The sequence below is a fragment of the Pinus tabuliformis genome, chromosome 1_2, assembly GCF_031772625.1.
Source record: "Pinus tabuliformis cultivar Carrire ecotype Pingquan chromosome 1_2, CPIR1, whole genome shotgun sequence".
Taxonomy (NCBI): Eukaryota; Viridiplantae; Streptophyta; class Pinopsida; order Pinales; family Pinaceae; genus Pinus; species Pinus tabuliformis.
In genome coordinates, this window is record NC_142298.1 from 733,136,811 (window position 1) to 733,144,814 (window position 8,004).

Genomic DNA, 8,004 nt, shown 5'->3' on the forward strand with positions numbered 1-8,004 from the left:
GGAGAAAAGAGGTATGTATATATTTGATAGATTAAGTCATGTCATCACATAGTTGCTGACAACATGGGTAAATTCTCCACCTTGTGAGTGTGATCAAGGATCTCTTCCTTTGAAAAATGCATGAAAGAAAGGTTCACATATTGAAAAGATGAAATCAACATAATATGACCTCTTATGGAATATGAGGTGGTTGAAAATCACGATGAAGGAAATTTTTCAAGAAGTTTCCGGGAAAGTAATATGTGAAGGAAGGAAGAAGAGATCATAAAATCTACAACTATGGTCTCATAAGGGAAGGAAATCAACATCTGATGACTAAAGGAATTAGACATGACATCTTCGTAGAAAGTTAGAAGACCTTGATAAGGTCTATAAAAGAAAGAAGACCCTTGACACATGAAGTCTTGGATATGTTTTTATGAATGTGCATGATGTTATAGAAAAGCAAGATGTCATGATGAAAGGCCATCACAAAAGGTAACTTTGATTGGATGTTTGTTTTTTGATTATTGAACAACATCTGAATGGGTTGATACAGGGATACTGAGAGAGGTTTGTAGATGTCACGTACAACTGGCACTCTTGTGGTTGGATGAAAGATCCATAAATGAAACGTGACTTGGAAGAGGCAACAATATGAAGAAAAGCCATATGTGGACTAGAATATCAATTTTCGATGTAGAGAAGGATTATATAACTGGCATGGTTCTCAAAGGAAAGTGATGGATGGTTGATGCCCTATGAACTGATGAAAGCTCCATAATGAAAAAGGATGAACTTCATGACAGTGAAAGAAGGAGCCTCATAAGGAGCTAATAGTCCCATGATCTCCAATTAGAGTAGAAATTTTTTGGAAGCAAGTCCCTAGCTAAGAGGGATCTTGGACAAGTCCTCGAATAAGAGGTACCTTAGGTACATTCCTTTTCTAGGAATGGGTACTTCTTCTCTAGTTGAGAGGGAGAGATAAACACATCATTATTGTCTTCACTTCAGAAGAAATAATGGAGGATTTGGTAAGCATCTAGCATCCAATATTCTTTGAGGATGAGGTAGGGAATCCAAGATAAGAGCAGTTGTAGAGGAATGATATTCTTTGAGGATTGGGAATCCAAGATAAGAATAGTCCTGGAAGGACATACCCTCATAACACGTAGGTGGGGGTATGTTCCTTGAGAGAGAATGATGATGGTGTCTATGAGTCATTGGTCTCTCCAACATTGTGCTATGATATTGTAATAAACCTGGTGAAAAGTTCGTGTAATTAAAGTTCATAAAGGAAAAATAAGGCAAAGTTATCCTAGTGGGCATCCCTGGATGTGTGTTTTGGCTAAGGAAAATTGGAAAAGGCTAAGGCAAAGGCATTAAAAGGAAAAAAGGCATTTTGGCACATTTATTTAAGAAAATAAAGGAAATTAGGAGAAAAGTAAGGCGAAAGGTCACAGGTTGCATGCGAGGAGGAAATTGAAGGAAAATAATGAAAATGAAGAAAATAAAGGCCTCATTCATAAAAAGGATGATGAGGATCAATTGGTAACCTTTTGTCAGTTCAAGTTTGGAGCTCTCTCATTATTCTCTCTCCTCTCTCACTCTTGGTCACTTAGAGATTTCTTGGAGCACTCTAGTTTGGAGCAAAGGAAAGGGAAAGAAAGGAAAGGAAAGGAAAAACAAGCAAGGATAAAGGAAAGTGTTATCACTTCGTAAAAACCATTTAGGCTAAGGAAAGGGATACATAGGTAACCACAAACCGATTTGGGCTAGAAACTGGTATTTTCTAGCTGGAGGGGGCTCCCTCACTCTTAAAAATAAAGACTTGAAGCACAAATTTAAAACAGAGACCAATTCTGACTAAGGAATTTTGAAAATATTTGGTTGAAGTGTGAATGACCTGATAGGTGGTAATACATGATCAATTTATCCTTTAACTCTTTTACTTATGCAAGTAAATCAATAACTATTTCAAGGGCTTGTAAGCATGACTCTGGGATACAAAGGTTGGTTGTAGTATAGATAAGGTAAACTGAAACAAACAAATGCTTCCTTGGAGAAATAAAAACTAAACATAAAAGATAACATGTACGAGCATATATCATTTCATTTGAGTTTGAAACGCGAAGACAACTGAAAAAGAGAAGATACATTGAATTATGAATCAACTGACATCAAATACTCATAGTCTGTAGAAAGCTTTGGTCTGAGAAGAGAGGGTCTCCCTTAGTTTAAAACCCAACCACATGGAAGAAATCTTATCCATGTGGATATAGGCCTCACAACCGAACAAAATAAATCCGATGGGTGCGGTTATGCCTGTAGGTCACAAAACTAAAGCCTTTTGCATAAAATCAAGAATGTACCAGGAGTATGACAGTCTTACAAATATGGATCAAACAATAGAAATTTCTATGAGCAGGGAAGTTTGAATGTTTGACTTACTATAATGTGAATATGTTGACTAAACTTGTGTTTACAGGTGACCAAGATATGTATATCAATATTTCATTATGATTTAACAATTGGGGATAGTGTACTACAATGTATGATAACAATTACATGGGTTTGACAATATTTTAGCTATTGGCTTGACTTAGTGAGCATATTTTCTTGAAATATTGATGGTTTTTTATAACTTTGACATGATACTTGATGGTTCATAGATATGTTTTGGCTTATGGATTATTTGAATTCATGATGATGACAAGTTAGAGTTTTGATCTGATTTGGTACCTGATGACTGAGATTTTACTTGATGACAGTGCTATGTGGGAATAATAAATTTCAGCGACTAATATTGGTATTCAATAATGATTTTGTATTTGCCTAATTGTAATTCTCACAATGGTTAAAGTATAAGCAATTGTAATTTAGTATGAAGTAATCTCAAAATAAATGGATGGAACCTACATGACTTATCCTTGGTGTCTGCATTCGCATCTAGTGATAGAAATGATTTATATTATTATCATGAGGATGAATTGATGAAGTTTACTTTGATATTGCTTGGTAAATGACAATTTTTTGGCATGACAATAAATGAATTCATAACTTGATTGTTATGTTTGTAGAAAGTATTGTATGATAAAATCTCCCCAAGCCTGATATGTTCGCATTGACAAGTCATATGATGAAGCCATGAAGATGTGCCCATCCAAACCTATACTTCAAAAATGGTCCAAGGAATGACTTTGATTTTCATCTATCCTGGACAAGAAATGAGCCTCTGATAATCAAAGTAAGAGGGAGATGGCCTCTGAAGTTTGAAATGAAGAATCATGGCATGATGAGTTACATCCTAATGTTGGGAAAAGAAAATCTATATCGTGAAGCTATTTAATATTTTTTTGAAAGTGGAAATGAAAATCCTTGGACACTCTAATTGAATTTCAAGAAGATGTGAAGAGATATTGTTGAACTTGACTTGGAAATCGACAGTTGATTGAAGCATTGATGTGCCATTTGAACACATGTTTGTATATATATATGTTGTGCATATAACCTGAGTGAATCCATGATTGAGCCCTTCATACACATTGAGTTGTCACCAAGAACCCTTCGATATATTTGCATGGGATGATCAATTTTTTGGTCTAAAATAATCTATGATATGTGACTACATGGATGTATTGATGTTGATCATGGTCGTGATTGATGATATAAGAACATATGTGTGCTTACTTAGTAGGAGATTTTCCATGATATTTTGGATGAGAATTCCATAGCCTTAAGAATGACCGAGGTTGAGCACGATGTTGCTAGCATGGCTAGCTGTGAGGCAGGATAAAGAAGCTTTTTGGAGAGTTGTTTGAGCAGTTTCTGAATATGACACGAATACATTACAACAATAATAAGTGGGATTTTATTGGAAAAGAATCTCATATGTTTTTGGGACTAAGATACCTTCATATATTGAGACAAAGTCGTTGTACTAGACAAGCATAGGCTTGTGGTTGATGCCTCCTTGAGAGTAGGATTGATTGAGAACATTGAGTCGGCTCTTCCCCATTGTTAGGGCTCCTAGGGTGAGGAATTGAGATGGAGGGCTCCTGGAATTGAGGGATCTCTCAAAAACAGAGTTTTAGATGTTGCTCCCATATTTGTTACCCATTGGGTTGGATATATTGCTCCCCTATCTTGGTCTTTGCATAATATACTCCAATTGGAATCATACCCACAAGCAAGGCTTGTTGGGAATACTGCTCCCCATATGGCCAACGAGTTAAGAGTGTACTTGGGGGTGTACAACCCAAGATGATTATGATGTAGGTGTTCTACCACATGACCCTTGAGGATCATTGTTGGGAATATATGTGGGAAATAGGATGGGTTGAGATGTGCTCCCTTATATCACTTATTGCTCGATAGGGGGTTATAGATGTTTAGATCCCCCATGTGATTCTGGGTTGAGATATGCTCCCTGATGTGTTCTTGGGTTGATATATTATCCCCTATGTTGTTCTGGGTTGAGAATAAGCTCGTTGATGCGGTTTTAGGTTGAGATGTGCTCCCTGATATTGTTTCGGATTGAGATGGGATCTTCGACATGTTAGAGTGTTGTAGCTTAGGCTCCCATCTGATCTCAAAATCTTCTTCTTTTAGATTCGATAATTTTCAACATATGAACAGAGACAATCAAGAGGTAAGCAGAGATGAGCAATGATGACATTTGATGACGAGATACTTGAGACATGATATGATTTGATGACAGGATACTTGCGATGATTATATGATGCAATTATAATTTCTCCCTAGTTTAGAGGGAGTGTTAATTTGGAATCTTAGTGATCAATTCCAAAAATGGGACAATCTTCGTCTTTTAGAGAGGATCAATTTTGACTATTGAAGCATTTGATTTAGACAAAGGAAAGTGTATTTTTAAATTAAAATCCCAGATGTGCATATTTGATCAGAACGACAATAAAGAAAATTGGACACCCTTAGACGACTATAAATATAAGTGACCTCAACCTCATTTGGACATCATTACGAGACATTCTTCTATTCTATTCCTTGATTTGGCTTGCACATGTTAGAGGCAAGTTCTCGAAGATTAGTTGGCAACATGTCTAGGATTACAGAAGCTTGCACGTGTTTCTACGATTTTGGGTCATAGTCGTAGGCTTACCAAAGGAAAATTTTGAGTGTAGTCATTGGCTTGCTGGATCAAGGGAGAAATTGGAATATTTTAGTCGCTCGTACACCTCTTCCTCCCTGTGACTGGAACCCAAACTTGCATTTTTCAGTTGAACGAAATTTTTTCTCGTTGATTGCAGTGTTTGGCGGTTGACCAGAGAAAATGATAGTTCATCACAAGCTTCTGGATTAGGATTTTGAGTATGAGAATTGTTGGTTTCATTTCATGGATATTGTTTAGTTGATTTTTTTGGATAGGTTTATGATTGAAGATATGGATCATTGTACTCTCATTTTCTGAATCATTAAAAATCTAATAAGAAAAAGAATTTGAAAGGGTTTTCCCCATAATGGGTTTTTCCTTGGTCTCTCACAAATCTTGGTGCCTTTATGTGTGAATTATTTTATTTTATTATTCCTTTATGTTTTGTTGCATTGATGGTGATATTGTTCTTTCTACATAGTTTCAATTGTTTAAATAATGATGTAAATCTAAATAATGTTATGATGTTATGGGGTGAATTTAATGTGTAAATGAAGAAATGCAATTATAAAAGAAAAGGAAAATATAGCCCTAAGAAAAATTAATAAGACACTCCTGCTTCAATGCCTAATGACAATAATTTGTGAGTATGATAACAATTTAAGTACATATGTGTGTAACGTCCACGGAGGGACGTATGAAGTTTTGTCTCAAATTGCCTATCAAATATTATAATAACCTTGATCGGGCTAGCATTGGTATGTCATCATAATCTCAAAATGACCGGGCCAATGAAAATTTAACATGTTTGTCATCATCATTTCACACAATATCATGGATGACCCTTTATATAGATTATATGCATGAATTTATGGAATGCCACCCCCTCTACATTTCTTATGATTGATTATGACAACAAGTGAATAAAGGACAATTGATGGATCTTTGTTGACAAGATGCCTGGTGGGCTCCAGTATTGTAGCAATAATGCTACAACTCCTGGAGCTTCCTATCTCTAATTTTATCAACCCGGTAGTTCGTACAAACTTGGAAGCGACGGTGCTGTATGCACAAGTACTAGCTCTTTTCGCAGCTGTCACTTGGTCAGTTGGCACAAGTCCGCTAGGGCTCAAGCCAACTTCTATAGGCTCACAGAAGAAGCTTTATGAGTGATGGACGAAAGCTATCTTGAAGGAAGCTAACCTACTTTGAAAAAAAGAAATGGAAAGCTAACAAAGCATAGAAACCCTAATAAACCCTAATTTAACTAGCTTGACCCTTACAATGCAAGAACGTGAATGAAGCTTCTACCAATGATGCTATTACATGCAGTGAGTTGAAATACATGAATCTAAGCTACTTGCACTTGAAAAGACATGTTTTTGTATTTTGTCATTAAGTGGTTGGATTTATTGTGATGATGCTTTTGATTAGGGTTTGGTTGTGCAGGAGCGGTTGGAATGGAAGGAGAGCATGGGCAAGGTCAGGATGGCTAGGGGAGGTCCCAATGGATCCTTAGCATCAGTCCACAGAGGTCCCTCACGTTCAGATGCTCAGCAACCGAGTGTGTGGGCTCCTACAGGATGTCTGCAGGGGATCCTACAGGAAACTCAGGAATTTCTACAGGAAGGTCTGCAATTCTTCTACAGGATGTTCTGAAATGGGATGGTTGAGGGTGGATGGTTGATGGGAGATGCATGGATGGCTATGGAGGTAGGATGGGGGTCTGAAGTGATCCAGGAGCTGATGGATGGAGTGGTGAGATGATGTGGAAAGCTGACTTGGCTTGAAGGTAGTTGAGACAACAATGGGGAAGAAGGTAAGGTTACTTGGCAAAAGAGAAGATGGGAGATGAGGGAACAGACTTGGTGATGGAGGAGCTGATCTGAACGAGGCTCAAATGAACGAGGAGGTGATGAAGATGCCCTGCATAGTGGTTACTTGATCAGACCAACTACATCTTGCATGCAATCGAAATATCATGTGATCTATCTAACAAGCTAATGAGTTCGGTGGACAGCAACCTTATTCATGAAAAGAATCACGTACAACCTGTGAACAAAACCTTATCAAAGAGATATAAACGCATGAATAACTCCTACCAATCTACCTTAAACATAAGAAACTACTTTAACCATCAAAAGCAACCTAAGTAACATAGCATGAATTAAATCTAAAGAGCAGATTTTTTTTCTCAAGAACGCAGCAAACACACATAAAGAGAAACAAGGGAGGTACTGGGCGCTTGAGATGGGCCCAACCCCAAGAGCTACAGCCTCCCATGAAAGATTTAGAGCTGGTGCAAAGCTGGATCCATCTTTATTAATCAAGAAATGAAAAGTACATCAAAACTGTCCACAAGGAGAACTTGAACATGAGCTGAAAGCAAAGCTAATCTATTGCATAAGAATCGAACTACAAACTAGCTAACTAATGGCTAAAACAAAATGACTAACTAGCTACAAAATGACTAACCACTAGCTAACCAAATTGAGGCCCCAAGCCCTCTTATTTATACAATTTGAGGACCCAACAGTCCTCCTAAAAGTTAGGGACTTGGCTGCCCAAGACTTGGAGTTAACAGCAGTCCAACTTGACTTGCTTGGCTGCCCTTGAGCTGATTGATTCGGTGGCCCTTGAACTCTGAGCTGATGGTGGAGAATTCGAGGTAAGGGCCCATAAATGAGGGGGACACCTTCCTACAAATCCTCTAGCTTGTTCTCCCACGAATTTGGTTGCCAAGTGCTCATTAAGACCTTCAAATTTGTCTCCAAGTTGACCAAAAAGGCTACACAAAGCACCCATTAGACTTGTTGGCATAATGACTAACCAAATTCACTCTATTAACATAAAAATAATCAAAAACATGCAATAAACAAATGAGAATGGTGGACTAA